Source organism: Gossypium hirsutum, chromosome A05 (genome assembly GCF_007990345.1).
Source record: "Gossypium hirsutum isolate 1008001.06 chromosome A05, Gossypium_hirsutum_v2.1, whole genome shotgun sequence".
Classification (NCBI taxonomy): Eukaryota; Viridiplantae; Streptophyta; class Magnoliopsida; order Malvales; family Malvaceae; genus Gossypium; species Gossypium hirsutum.
Genome location: NC_053428.1, coordinates 60479773 through 60495987, shown reverse-complemented (window position 1 = coordinate 60495987; position 16215 = coordinate 60479773). Strand labels below are relative to the sequence as shown.

The following is a 16215-nucleotide window of genomic DNA, read 5'->3' as shown; positions in this document are numbered from 1 at the left end:
ATATATTTAATGGTTGAAATTTTTTACATAAAACATATAGTTAAGCATTTTAAATTTACTCAAAAGTTAGCATGCTTGATATACATAAATGGAAGATAAAATGTGATGTTCGGATTGCTAAAACATTAATTGTTGAAAAAGTTATAAAAAAATGTGTAAAACTACTTAAGTTTTATAACGGTATAAGTGAATCAGTTTCCTAACATATTAGGCTTAATATATCATTTGGTAACTGAATTTGATACTTTTTTTCTAATGTGGTACATGTATATATTTTTTATCCAATCTAGTACTTGTACATGACAAAAGTTATATTTTGGTACCAAAAGATAATTGTGTTAATTTTTAGTGCTTAATTCGAGTTTTAAGGTTATTTTGATGAAAGTTAATTTCTAATATTATTAGGTTTGAATATTTCATGATTTTGTTAAAAAAATAAATTTATTGTTAATTTGTTTAATTTTGCATGTAACTTGTCAAATAGAGTATGAAGGATATAATTTAATTCAAGTTTTAGGGCTGATTTAATGAAAATTAATTACTAATATTATTACTTAATTATAAACTTTCATTAAATCAACTCTAAGATTTGTATTAAATACTAAAATATTAACTTTGTTACAAATACAAATATCATATTAAAAAAATATCAAATTCAGATATTAAATTATTAAGCCAATCTAATGGGTTGTACTTGCATCCATTCCTAAATTTAAATATGTTAATGTATTGAAAAAAAAATCAGCTAATAGTTTTCTCTAGTTCTTCTATGTCTCCATTAATCTTAATACAAAAAAAAAATAAAAATAAACAAAGCAAAGCAAAGGTGGCGATGGCTTGAATTGAATCTGGCCAAATTCTATTGAATATAGCTGGACAGATAACCGTTGAATTATTGCCTCTCGTGAGCAATAATAATGTAGGAGAATAATTGAGTGATTAAAAAGTTTCAGACTTTGATGTACAAGACTTCTTTGTACCAAAAGTCAAATAATTTTTTTGTCTATAAAAACAAAGCTACAAACTGCCAGTTATTCCTCATCAACCCCATTGCACGCCTTTGCTATATTTCCAAGCTTAAGGCCCTTATTTTGTTAGACAAGATTTCTTCAGAATGGCTTTAACCCACAACTCATTTCAAGTGAAGATTATGGTGGTTTTCTTAGCCATCATGCTTCTCATGTTCTCAGCCGCAGCTGCTCTACCCATACCCCTCTTAACCTCGGTAAGTTGTATCTCATTCAGCTATTTAACAAAATAGAAGCCGAACCCCATTTTACAGTTTCCAACTTTTTTGGCATTTATCATAAACACAATATACCAACGAAAATGTGCTTTATTTAACCATTATCATTTTGAGTATAATCTTGATCATGTTGAGTTGCAGGTGGTCGGAAGCTTCTTCAATATTATAGCATTTTCGACTCATATTCTAGTTCAAGTGGAGAGGGAGGCTACCCATGCTGTAAGTGAGATGTTGCAACTTTGAAAATGAGTCGAGAAGAGAAGGATAAATGTCACTACTTTACAGAAATGTGTTATTTTGTTTTAAATAAAGAGAACATATATATTGTTTGGAGTAACACAATAAATTGCATAAGAAAGAGCAACTTGATATTTTAATTTAACTTTTCTAGAACAATAATTTATTTATATAAATTTTGATGCATTGATGATGTGTTGATGTCATTTTTCTTGAAATCTTTCGACTATTTTTCTAATATTGTTCTCATGTTATATATCAATTGATGTATATTATGATAATCCAATTTTAACTCTTCTTCAAAATATTCTTGTAAGTATAAATTACACAATTATTGATGTATATTATGTTGATTATTCAATTATTAAATAATTAATAATAAGGGCGATATCAACTTGATTAAGTTAGATTTTTTAAAATTTCTTAACCGTCCATCATAATTTGGTTTAATTTTTTGGTTTTTTTCATATTAATTTTATGTTTTGATTTTGGACTTATTTGATAAAAATAAGCTTTGATTTATGGCTTTTGAATATTTTTTGACAAAATTTCAATGTCATTTTCATAAATATTTTTAAAAAGTAATATTTTTTCAAGAATTTTTAAATTATTTTTACTATTTTAAATATAAAATATTTATTTTTATATCATAAAAATTTAAATCAATTATATATTAAATAAAAAAGAATTTGGTTAGGTTTCGAGTAACCACGATTTTTGAACTTACATTTCACAAACCGTCCAAATATTTTGATTCGGGTTGACTTTCAGTTGGATAGAATTTTTTGCTCAGCCCTAATTAATAATTTTAGTGTTTGTATTTTATTTTATTCATTTATAATATAAATAATAATACTTATGCTTTATTATTTTATATCTAAAAATAAAAAAAAATAGTTAATTTATAAATTAACCCTTAAAGTATATTTATTTTCTGAATTTATACTTTTTTTTTAATCTCAAATAAGTACCTAAAGTATTAAAAGATATAGGATTTTTGTTTTTGTCTAAAAGTAAATTAACGTGAAAGAAAAACTATTGGGCCAACGACAAGATGCCACGTTTGTGGTTTTTATATTTTCATAATATAAAATTTCAGAAATTAATATTAGAATTTCATATTTATTTTAAAATTTTAATTTAATTTAATAATGTGGTAAAAAAAATGTTTTTACCTCTCCTCCTCAATGAATTGAGCTAAAACGAAAATTTTCCCTTATTTATTTATTGTAATTCCCATTATAGAAATGAATGGCTATGAACTTATTAAGCCCCCACAAATATCTGAAATGTTTAAAAAATTCGCTTTCACTTTCAAGACCATAAATTTCGAGTTCTTCACTGATGATGATAATCGCAACAACAACAGACACCTTTTGGACTCTAATGGATTCTCCCTCCTCGACTCTGTTGGAGACTTCATCACCGATAAAAAAGTTGTCATCATAAGCCAGACCCACCGCCAAATTCTTCTTCTTTCTCGGTGAATGGCGATTCCCACAGCATTAACATCGATTGGGATTCACTTAAATTTCAAACCCTAAAACATTTTTGAAGTTTTCTGCAACTCAAAAGAGGGAGTGAACAAAAGACTCAGAGGGAGGAGAGATTATCACATTATTAAATTAAATTAAATTAAAACAATTGAATTCTAATATTAATTTCGTATTAAAATATAAAAGCTACACACATGGCATCATCTCATTGGCCAGATTGTTATTTTAATGGTCATTTATTTTGGGATTAGAAGCCATAACGTTTCAATTCTTTAAGTACATAATCGAGATAAAAAAAATGTAGGTATCAAAATAAAAATAAATATAATTTAGGGGACAATTTGTAAATTAAGCCAATAAAAAACATATGCTTACTATTCATAAACATATATTTAATTGTTGGACAATATGTTGGATTATTTGTTCATGAATATGTTTGTTCAATTTTTATCAATAAATTTATTCAATTTAAATTAACAAATATGTGCACACATAATTTTAAATAAACAAACACAATTTTGATGTTCTTAACATGCATGAATTAAATATGAACAAATTAAAAAGAAAACAAACAAAAAAACATCATGGACTTTATTCAACCACGGTTCATTGACAGTGGAGAGAAAAGACCCAAACACACATTTAACCAAAGATAGGAAGTACCAACTGTAATATCCTTTTTTAAGTGGTGTCAGAATCGGTGGTTTCGGGACCACAAATTTGATATGTGAAGTTGTGTTTTATGGTTTAGTCAATATCTATGTTAGGGTCGTATTAAGTTTTAGAGAAGAAATTTTAGCTTTTTGCTTAGTAACATTTCGTAACCCTAATTCGGTAACAAGGACGAATTAGGGGTATTACATTTAGTGGTATCAGAGCTACAGTTTAGTCGATTCTATGACAATGTAGCTTGTAATGGGTATAGAATATACATGCCACATATACCCTGCAATAGTGTGACGCCTTTGATCGTTCTAACATTGTATTTTCTTATAGATACAAGATGTCGACTTAATCAAACCGGACCCAGTTAATGAAGTTGAGAGTAATGTTCAAGCTTCCAACCCGGAAGCAAGTCATAGTGCATCAATTCCACAATCATTTGGTGATAAAATGAAAAGTGTATTTTTCGATATGAGAATCAATGGTTCAGTGAGTTCAAATGAGCGAACCCTGTGACTCCACAACCTCCACCCCCTATTATGCCTCCTTCAGTACCTCCATGTCCTCAAAACCCTGTGTTTACGATAGTCCCTCAACTTTCAGTAAATAAAATTCGAAAATGTTGAGCGGAAGAATTTAGAGGTAAAGTTGATGATAATTCTTCAAAAGCTGAGTTCTGGTTAGTAAATAAGAAAAGAGTTTTCTCAGAATTGATGTGTACTTTAGAAGATTGTTTAAGATGTGCAGTTTCGTTGTTGAAAGACGAGGCATATTCATGGCGGGATAATTTAATTACAATAGCATCCATTGATCATATTAATTGGGAATTCTTTCGGATAGAATTCAGGAAGAAATATGTTAGCTGGTAATACCTTGACAAGAAAAAGAAAGAGTTCCTTGAATTAAAATAGGGGAATCTGTAACGCCCCTAACTTGTATCCATCACCGAAATAGGGTTACAAGACATTACCTAACAAATCACAACATACACCATACATTTTTCATCCAAGAATCCATTAATACATAAACATCAATCCAACATAGTCACATTGTCCCTTATAAGGCTCTATTATAACACCCCTAAGCCGTATCCGTCACCGGACTAGGGTTAAGAGGCATTGCCGGACTTATCAAGACCTTTTTCAATCATTTCACAAACATATTATAAATCATCATCATATCATAGCAAGTCGTACACAAAGAGTCCCTTTAGAAGGTCTACGAAACCTTAAACATGCATTGGGAAGGGGTCGGGACTAAACCGATCACATATAAAAATTTTGTCGGGACTAAACCGATCACATATAAAAATTTTCAAACACTTAGGAAAATTTCATGAAATCATAGGTCACATGCCCGTGTCATAAGCCGTGTGAGAATAGGGTATAAATATTGACTTGGGTCACACGGCAGACCACACGTTCGTGTGTCAGCCCGTGTGACACACACGGCCAATAGACATATCTGTGTGTCTAAGCCGTGTCAAAACTGTAGGGTGTTCTGCCTTAATTCGAAAGGGTACCCAAGGGACACATGGCCGTGTAACATGATCATGTCTCGCACACGGCTGAGACGCACATTCGTGTCTCTACCCGTGTGGACAAAAATAGGCTATTTGTAAAGCCATTTTTGCCACCCTATTATCACAAGCATCTAATACCACATTTCATAACTCAATATGCAATCAAAACATTACCAAATCAAACATCATTCATGCTTCAATATCATTAATCATATTCATACACAATTTGAACTCAAAAACATACTAATTCCATGTACCTAATTCATACCATAAACATATGATTCATATCACATTTATAACCATTTCAAGTTCATAACAACCTTACCACATCAATCATGAATCATACCATTTCAACCATAATCAGGCTATATCTCATGGTATGATATACCCATATCAAAACATACCACATTAGTTCTAGCTTATACATGCCATACTTTGATATATACATTTTCAAAAGGTACCAAAATAAAGGTCGATAGTGTAGTGATGATCCTCGATGATCCCTGAGCTTCCAGTAGCTTCGACATCTATAAAACAATGCAAACACACACAAAGTAAGCGTTCAAAAGCTTAGTAAGCCATATACAAATAAACTTATCACCTAACACATTTATAATCAAATTCATTCAATTAGCTCATGGCTATAAACAATCACAAGTCCATATTTCTTACATAACATCATTTGATCATAGTTCTCTAGCAATAAGCATATCTTATTATCATATAACTATACTTACATCACAAACTTACATATATACATCTACTACATTTCATTCACAATTTGGTATACCTTTCATACGTACCAGAATTCGGATGAACATTTCACATAATCATTCATTTCTCGAAGTGCCCGTTGAACCGCTCGAAATCAAATAAGATACTCAGATAGCTTGGAAAGCTCGTACAATGCCAATGTTCTAGACGTGGTCTTGATACGATCTGACTACGTGATGAATTGAATTGTATGTAAAATGCCCAATCGTCTACGAGAAGTAATGATAATTTAGTTTAGTGAAATTGAAATGGAATGAAGTTGTTATGACAAATTAGTAGCTGGTTTAAGCATATATGGTATGAAAAAGGTAAGGTGGAAAAGAAGGAATTTATTTTGGTTCGAAATGGCAAGATGTGAAAAAAAAATAGTTTTGGAACCAAATGGTTAAGAAAGGAAAATGGATTGAACAAAAGTGCAAACAAGAACCAATACCGATTTGGTATCGACCCGTTGCTTATAAGCCCTTTAGTTCGGTTTAAGAGTGGTTAAGGTGACCTCAACCCACTATCTAGCAAGATAGGAACCTCGGTATGTTTGAACGCCACACTACGAGTAGTGATAAGTTTAGTTTCTGACAAAGAAAACAGATGACACAACTAGAACACTAGGTAGGCAACAAATCCTTGAACGAAAATGGAGAAAAGTTTGCCTCACAAATTTGGCAGCATAACATTAACAAAATGTCCAAAAGTTCCCCCTTCAATAAGCTGATATATTTATAGTGTCAAAAAAGGCTAGCTGAATGGTCACTTTTAATGAAGCTAATAATGAGCTCTAATGAAAAATCACGACTTTTAAAATTCTAACCCAAGTAACTCCAACCTCCAGTGTGATTTACTTCTTCAATTAAGTTGCTTTCAAAGTCTTTTGAAGTCTCCATGACCAACTGAAAAGATACCAACTTCTTTGATGGAGAATTGAATATATGTAATGATTACTCATGAAGCAAACGATTATGGAAGAGGAAACAAAGATGTTGCCCAATTTAAAGAAGATTAATGCTCTCCTTTAATTGATAAAACAACTTCTTAATGATGTATAAAGCCTCTTTGTAACGGCCCCCTCTTTTGTAACCGAAATCTATTGAAAAGTCACCTTATTGAATGCATAACAGCCTTTAAATGTAATGGATGTGAGCTGGAAAGTCACCTGCAATTAACACATGTAATCAACACATTTATTCAATTATTAAACTTAAAACAAATTAACAACTAAGTTAAATAAATGAACTATCACTTATGCATCATTTATTCCAGCAACTAGTTTAATTAAGAGAAACATTGTTAAATGAACTTTAACTCATGCATCAATAAATTATCCTAGTAACTAGATTATTTAAAGAAGCAACTATTAAATCAAGTTCATAAAAAAAACTCAATTAATTAAACTAAAATGAGTTGAATTAATAACCAGTAACTCATTTATTAAACTAAGATGCTTAAATGCAAGGATTAAAATGCAACTAAATGCAAAGCTGAAAAATAAAAAGTTCAATTTAGTTGGAACAGGTTCAAAGAGCTGGAATTGAGCTGAAATCGGTTTGCAATATGTTGCAAGGAAACTTTATTGAACAGGCTCCAACTCATTCTATTTCTCCAACCAAAGCCTCACCCTAATTGGTTAACTAAGGCTGAAATGGCCTCTTTGAATTGCTTAGCTCGAGCTCACATAATTGGTCCTTGGGGTAGCACCGTTGAATCCTTGCTGGAACTTGGTGCACTCCGGGTCGTGATCGTATTATTCCCCCTTCTTCGAAACGACTTGTCCTCAAGTCAAAATTTACGTCAAAAGGGGTTAAATCTGACACGTTAAAAGATGAACTAACGTTAAATTCACCAGACAAATTGAGTTTATAAGAGTTTTCATTGATGCGCTCAAGAATTTGGAAAGGACCGTCTCTGCGAGGTAACAATTTTGATTTTTGTTGAGCTGAAAAACACTCCTTGCGCATGTGAACCGAAACCCACTCTCTGGGTTCAAAGACCACTTGTTTTTGTCCTTTGTTAGTGTTACGCACGTATGACTCAGTTCTTGCCTCAATGTTAGTTCGCACCTTTTGATGTAATTCTTTGACAAAGTCAGCCTTTTCCTTCGCATCTGCATGAACCAATTGATCAGTAGGCAAAGGTAATAAATCTAAAGGTGTCAATGGATTGAAACCGTATACAATTTTGAAAGGCGAATATTTGGTAGCAAAATGGATGGAGCGATTGTAGGAAAACTCAATATGTTGTAGGTAATCTTCCCAAGACTTCAAGTTTTTACGGATGATGGCCCGAAGTAATGTGGACAATACCCTATTGACGAATTCCGTTTGGCCATAAGTTTGGGGGTGGCTGGTGGTCGAGAATAATAATTTGGTTCCTAATTTTCCCCACAAGGATCTCCAAAAGTGGTTCAAAAATTTTGCATCACGATCCGATACAATGGTATGAGAAATGCCATGAAGTCGAACGATGTCTCTGAAGAACAAATTTGCAACATGAAGAGTGTCATCAGTTTTAGTGCAAGAAATAAAATGAGACATTTTCGAAAAACGATCGACAACTACAAAGATAGAATCCTTCCACGTTTTTGTGCGTGGTAGTCCAAGAACAAAGTCCATGGAGATATCGACCCACGGAGCTTCAAGAATAGGTAATGGCGTATATAAACCATGTGGCTGAACGTTCGATTTAGCCTTTTTACAATCTATACACCTCTCAAAAAATCGTTCCACATATTTGCGCATTCGCGGCCAATAGAAGTGTTCTTGAAGGGTTGCAAGCGTCTTGTTGACTCCAAAGTGTCCCACAAGTCCACCATTATGGGCCTCGTGCACTAATAAATCTCTAACAGAACCAGAAGGAATGCAAAGTTTACTTTCTTTAAAAAGAAAGCCTTCATACCTATAAAAGTTTTCAAACATACCATTCTCGCACGCAACAAAGATCTCACCAAAATCAAAATCGTTAGCGTAAGAGTCTTTTAACAAAGCAAAACCAAGAATTTTGGAGTCTAAATATGACAATAAAGTGTACCTTCTCGAAAGTGCATCAGCCACTATGTTATCTTTACCTTTTTTGTGTTTTATAACATAAGGAAACGATTCAAGAAACTCCACCCATTTTGCGTGATGTCGATTCAATTTGTGCTGGCCTTTAATGTGCTATAAAGCTTCATGATCGGAGTGTATAACGAACTCCTTTGGCCATAAATAATGTTGCCACGTCTCAGGGCTCGTATGAGCGTGTACATCTCTTTATCATATACCGGATAGTTGAGCACAACTCCACTAATCATTTCACTAAAATAGGCCACAGGTGTAACACCCCCACGCCCGAAACCGTCACCGGAGTCAAGCTTGAGGTGTTACTAAACTTATCTTACCTTTTAAACAACTCTAAACCACTTATTTTAATTTTCGGACTAAACTATTTTTCTGCGTCATGGTTGCTTAAAAATTCATTTCTCGAGTTTCAAAACTTGAAATTAAGATCCGTAAATTTTTCCTGAAACTAGACTCATATATCTATCTACTAATGTTTTTCTAGAATTTTTGACTTAGCCAATTAGTACAGTTTATTAGTTAAAGTTACCCCTGTTTTAGAATTCGATTGCACTGGCCTCTACTTACTACGAACCACTTTTCTCTCTGTACAAAAATCATATGACTATACCGTTTGTTTCTATTAAAACTAGATTCAATAAGGATTCTAACCATATAAAGTACACCACCTAATTATTTTTGTAAAATTATGGTAAATTTCTAAAGTTGGAACAGGGGATCCAGAAATCGCTCTGGCCCTATTTCACCAAAACTCAGATACCCTATAAAATACAAAACCTTTACCTGTTTTGCTTATTCCATATAAAAATAGACACAACGAGATTTACTTTCATATATTATTCACCATCAACCCATGTCTCTACAATTTCTTATGATTTTTCAAAATCACGTTATTTCTGATACTTGAATCTGTTTTAAAGTTACTTTCACATTTTTCTTAGTTTTCATGTGATAGTTACTACTTAATCATACATACTATTAAACATGTATATCATCAGCTACTCTATTAGTTAATCACTAGCAAGTATTTACACATCATTCATTGATCATATCATATCAAAAGAAACCAAGTTCCTATACATGCCATACACAAAACGAAACGTCTAACTATACCAATGTGATTTCTTCGATAGTGTGATCGGGTCTCCAACGTTTCCTTCACTCCCCGAGTGGCTTGATAAAAACTATAAGAAAAAGAAAATAAAGAGAGTAAGCACTAGGTTTAGTAAGCTTACAAGAAAATAAATTACAACATTCAACATAATGAATAATTATACATAATGTCACCTAGCCTCATAAACTTTCTTTACTTCTCATTTTCTACCTTCTTCTTTACTCACTTACCTTCTTTCTTACCTGACCTTTCACTATTCATAAATATAATCTACCTTTCCTTTTGCTGATAATTCACTGTAATTTAACGTGTACAATGACCCGTTGAACCACTCGGAATACTAAGGATACTAGGGTCGTTCCTGTCTATCCATATCCTGCCAATGCCATGTCTTCGACATGGACTTACATGAATTATTCCTATCTCCAATGCCATATATATATCTAATATGGGCTTACATGGCTCATTCCTATCTCCAAAGCCATATATCTGATATGGACTTACATGGCTCATTTCTGTCCTGTCCTGTCCTGTCAACCCCAATATCCTAACATTCCTAAGGTTCAAACAGGGCTTCCTAATGCTTTTTCTCTATCACTTCGCCTTTAATTCGACTTTAAATATTCAAAGAAAATAAGTATATAAATGCTGGAAATTTACAATAATAATGTAAAATAAAATAATATTGCATTTATTTACTGTAAACTTACCTCGATACAAAATGTGACTAAACATTACAATTTAGTCCTTTACTTTTTCTTTTCCCCGATCTACTCCTGAATTTCGCTCTTCTTGATCTATAATAGCAAATTTAACTTATTTAATATTCACATTTATCAAAACAATCCTTGACCCAAACTATTGAAAAATTACATTTTTGCCCCTAAACTTTCACATATTTGCACTTTTTCCCCAAGGCTCATAATTTAAACTTCATCTTATTTTCTTATGTTTTATGACATGCTGATCATTTTTCCCTTCTATGACAGCATCAAATTCACACTCTAACATGCACTTATGACTATTAGGTATTTTTACCGATTAAGCCCTTTTACTCGTTTTTACCTAAAATCGAGTAGCACAAGTTTTCTAACATAATATAAGACCTCATATTCTATCATAAAACATCAAAATAAACACTTTTCACCTATGGGTATTTTTCCAAATATGAACCCTAACTTAAATTATTGCTAGCATAAGCTTTATCGAACTACCAGGACTCCGAAAACGTAAAGAACATTAAAAATGGGGCTTGGAATCACTTACTATGGAGCTTGAAAGCTTGAAACAAACCCTAGCTATGGAGAACCCTTGAAATTTCGTGCTAATGAAAAAGATGATGAATTTTGTGTTATTTTTCCCTTTTTATTTCATTTAATATCCAAATGACCAAAATGCCCTTCCTTATTAAACTTTCAAAAATTCCATCCATGTCCTATTTTTTCCATGAACTTAGAAATTGGTCAAATTGTTATTTAAATCCTCCTAATTAATATTCCAAAGCAATTTCATACTAAAAACTTCTAGAATGCAAGTTTTGCAAATTATTCGATTTAGTCCCTAACCTCAACTTAAGCACTTTATGCATAGAATTTCATCACGAAATTTTCACACAATCATGCAATCATATCATGAACCTCAAAATAATAATAAAATAAATTTTTCTACCTTGGATTTGTGGTTTCACAACCGCTGTTCTGTTTAGGCCCTATTTCGGGATGTTACATTTCTCCCCCCTTTAGGGATTTTCGTCCCCGAAAATATTACCTGTGAAGAGATTTGGGTACTGTTTTCGCATAGCCTCTTTGGGTTCCAATGTAGCCTCGTCTACCCCATGTCTATTCCATAGTACTTTCACAAGTGCAATACTTTTGTTCCTTAATTGCTTTATCTACTAATACACGCTTGCCTAATGGATTCGATACTTTAATCACAAATTCTATAGATTCTATAGGCATACTTGTACTAGACATCAATTTCTTGCTAACATATGAATGAGTTGAACCCGGATCAATCAAAGCAATGACATTAATATCATATAGAGAAAATATACCCGTAATCACATCGGGGAAGAATGCCTCTTCGCGTGCACGAATAGCATAAGTCCTTGCAGGGGCTGTAACATCTGGTCTCACAGCCGAATCTCTTGAGGTACCTCTGTTACTTGCTCCTACTCCAGGTTGCCTTGGTGATCTGCCTTTAGTAGGAGCATTTCTGAATCTAGCACTCTGTGTTATCTCTCGATTAGCCACCTCTGGACATTCTCGTACAAAATGATCTGGAGCACCCTATTTATAACAAACATTTTATCCTGCCCGACAAGGACCATAATGAAGTCTACCACACCATGAACACCCTGATCTACCCTGTCCAACATTACCTACACTCGCAATCGAGGTGTTCTGAGCCTTCGAATCCTTAAATCTGCTGCCTTTATTCTGACTAGAATACCCGGCTGAGAAACTAGATCTGGTAGAAAACTCCTTTGGCCTTTTGGATGTAGCCTGGAATGACCTGCTCATCTGTCTCTTCTTTGTATCTTGTGTCTCTGTCTCAACTTTGCCTTTTGTTTTTAACAGCTCCTCTGCCTTACAGGCTCTCTCAACTAAAATAACAAACTCTTTTATTTCTAGGACACCCACTGACAGTCGGATATTATCATTTAGCCCATCCTCAAACCTTTTACACATGATAGCCTCTATGGACACACATTCTCGAGCATATTTACTAAGCCTGACAAATTCACGCTCATAATCGGTCACCGTCATATTACCTTGTTTCAATTCTAGGAATTCCTTTCTCTTCTGGTCAATAAACCTCTGACTAATGTACTTTTTACGAAATTCCTCCTGAAAGAAATCCCAAGTGACCCTCTCCGTTGGTACAATTGATACAAGTGTCTTCCACCAGTGGTAGGCTGAGTCTCTAAGAAGTGATACTACACATTTCATACATTCCTCGGGTGTACAAGATAATCCGTCAAAGACTCTAATAGTATTTTCTAACTAAAATTCTGTTCTTTCTGCATCATCATCTTTTGTTGCTCGGAACTCTTCTGCCCCTTGTTTCCTGATTCTATCAACTGGTGGCTTTTCTCTTATCACTGTACCTGTGACTGGGGGAGCTTGAGCTACATGGGTAGCCTGAGAATCATGGCGGGGTGGAGGTCTAACTGTCGGATTCGTACGAACGAACTCGGCAAACAAATCATTCAAAGCTTGGAAGAGAGCTTCTTGAGTCACTCCTCCCTGATTAACTGTTATTGGCCTATTCTTAGATGGCGCTGCCCCTTCCACGGGAGCAGGCGCATTACTTTCTACATCATTATCACCAGCTCACTCAGGATCCATTACTATAAAACAAAATATCTAAAAATCGTCAGGAGTCGTCACACTATCAAAATACAGGTATGGCATGTATAGCTAGACTTTTACTCACACTAACTGTTTCGAGAACCGACTAAACTGCTCTGATACCAATAAATGTAACACCCCACTCCCGAGACCGTCACCGGAGTCAAGCTTAAGGTGTTACTAAACTTATATTACCTTTTAAACAACTCTAAACCACTTATTTTAATTTTCGGACTAAACTATTTTTCTGCGTCATGGTTACTTAAAAATTCATTTCTCGAGTTTCAAAACTTGAAATTAAGATCCGTAAATTTTTCCTGAAACTAGACTCATATATCTATCTACTAATGTTTTTCTAGAATTTTTGACTTAGCCAATTAGTACAGTTTATTAGTTAAAGTTACCCCTGTTTCAGAATTCGATTGCACTGGCCTCTACTTACTACGAACCACTTTTCTCTCTGTACAAAAATCATATGACTATACCGTTTGTTTCTATTAAAACTAGATTCAATAAGGATTCTAACCATATAAAGTACACCACCTAATTATTTTTGTAAAATTATGGTGAATTTCTAAAGTTGGAATAGGGGATCCAAAAATCGCTCTGGCCCTATTTCACCAAAACTCAGATACCCTATAAAATACAAAACCTTTACCTGTTTTGCTTATTCCATATGAAAATAGACACAAAATTTCATATATTATTCACCATCAACCCATGTCTCTAAAATTTCTTGTGATTTTTTAAAATCACATTATTTCTGATACTTGAATCTATTTTTAAGTTACTTTCACATTTTTCTTAGTTTTCATGTGATAGTTACTACTTAATCATACATACTATTAAACATGTATATCATCAGCTACTCTATTAGTTAATCACTAGCAAGTATTTACACATCATTCATTGATCATATCATATCAAAAGAAACCAAGTTCCTATACATACCATACACAAAACAAAACGTCTAACTATACCAATGTGATTTCTTCGATAGTGTGATCGGGTCTCCAACGTTTCCTTCGATCCCCGAGTGGCTTGATAAAAACTATAAGAAAAAGAAAATAAAGAGAGTAAGCACTAGGTTTAGTAAGCTTACAAGAAAATATATTACAACATTCAACATAATGAATAATTATACATAATGTCACCTAGCCTCATAAACTTTCTTTACTTCTCATTTTCTACCTTCTTCTTTACTCACTTACCTTCTTTCTTACCTGACCTTTCACTATTCATAAATATAATCTACCTTCCCTTTTGCTGATAATTCACTATAATTTAACGTGTACAATAACCCGTTGAACCACTCGAAATACTAAGGATACTAGGGTCGTTCCTGTCTATCCATATCCTGCCAATGCCATGTCTTCGACATGGACTCACATGAATTATTCCTGTCTCCAATGCCATATATATATCTAATATGGGCTTACATGGCTCATTCCTGTCTCCAAAGCTAGATATATGATATGGACTTACATGGCTCATTTCTGTCCTGTCCTGTCTGTCAACCCCAATATCCTAACATTCCTAAGGTTCAAACGGGGCTTCCTAATGCTTTTTCTCTGACACTTCGCCTTTAATTCGACTTTAAATATTCAAAGAAAATAAGAATATAAATGCTAGAAATTTACAATAATAATGTAAAATAAAATGATATTGCATTTATTTACTGTAAACTTACCTCGATACAAAATGTGACTAAACTTTACAATTTAGTCCTTTACTTTTTCTTTTCCCTAATCTACTCCCGAATTTCGCTCTTCTTGATCTATAATAGAAAATTTAAGTTATTTAATACTCACATTTATCAAAACAGTCATTGACCCAAACTTTGGAAAAATTACATTTTTGCCCCTAAACTTTCACATATTTGCATTTTTGCCCCAAGGCTCATAATTTAAACTTCATCCTATTTTCTTATGTTTTATGACATGCTGATCATTTTTCCCTTCTATGACAGCATCAAATTCACACTCTAACATGCACTTATGACTATTAGGTATTTTTACCGATTAAGCCCTTTTACTCGTTTCTACCTAAACCCGAGTAGCAAAAGTTGTCTAACATAATATAAGACCTCATATTCTATCATAAAACATCAAAATAAACACTTTTCACCTATGGGTATTTTTCCAAATATGAACCCTAACTTAAATTATTGTTAGCATAAGCTTTATTGAACTACCGGGACTCCGATAACGTAAAGAACATTAAAAACGGGGCTTGGAATCACTTACTATGGAGCTTGAAAGCTTGAAACAAACCCTAGCTATGGAGAACCCTTGAAATTTCGTGCTAATGAAAAAGATGATGAATTTTGTGCTATTTTTCCCTTTTTATTTCATTTAATATCCAAATGACCAAAATGCCCTTCCTTATTAAACTTTCAAAAATTCCATCCTTGTCCTATTTTGTCCATGAACTTAGAAATTGGTCAAATTGTTATTTAAATCCTCCTAATTAATATTCCAAAGCAATTTCATACTAAAAACTTCTAGAATGCAAGTTTTGCAAATTATTCGATTTAGTCCCTAACCTCAACTTAAGCACTTTATGCACAGAATTTCATCACGAAATTTTCACACAATCATGAAATCATATCATGAACCTCAAAATAATAATAAAATATTTTTTTCTACCTTGGATTTGTGGTTTCACAACCACTATTCCGTTTAGGCCCTATTTCGGGATGTTACAACAGGTCTTCCTTCTTGTGTCAAAACAGCTTCGATTCCAACGCCTGAGGCATCA

General features: G+C 33.2%; 1 long non-coding RNA gene across 1 annotated transcript; it reads left to right on the top strand.

The window, feature by feature from the left end:
* Positions 1–960: 960 nt before the first annotated feature.
* Positions 961–1621, top strand: LOC107961501 (uncharacterized). Its single transcript, XR_001701312.2, has 2 exons — positions 961–1225; positions 1388–1621. It is a non-coding gene; the product is annotated as an uncharacterized lncRNA (long non-coding RNA).
* The last annotated feature ends 14594 nt before the right edge of the window (positions 1622–16215 follow it).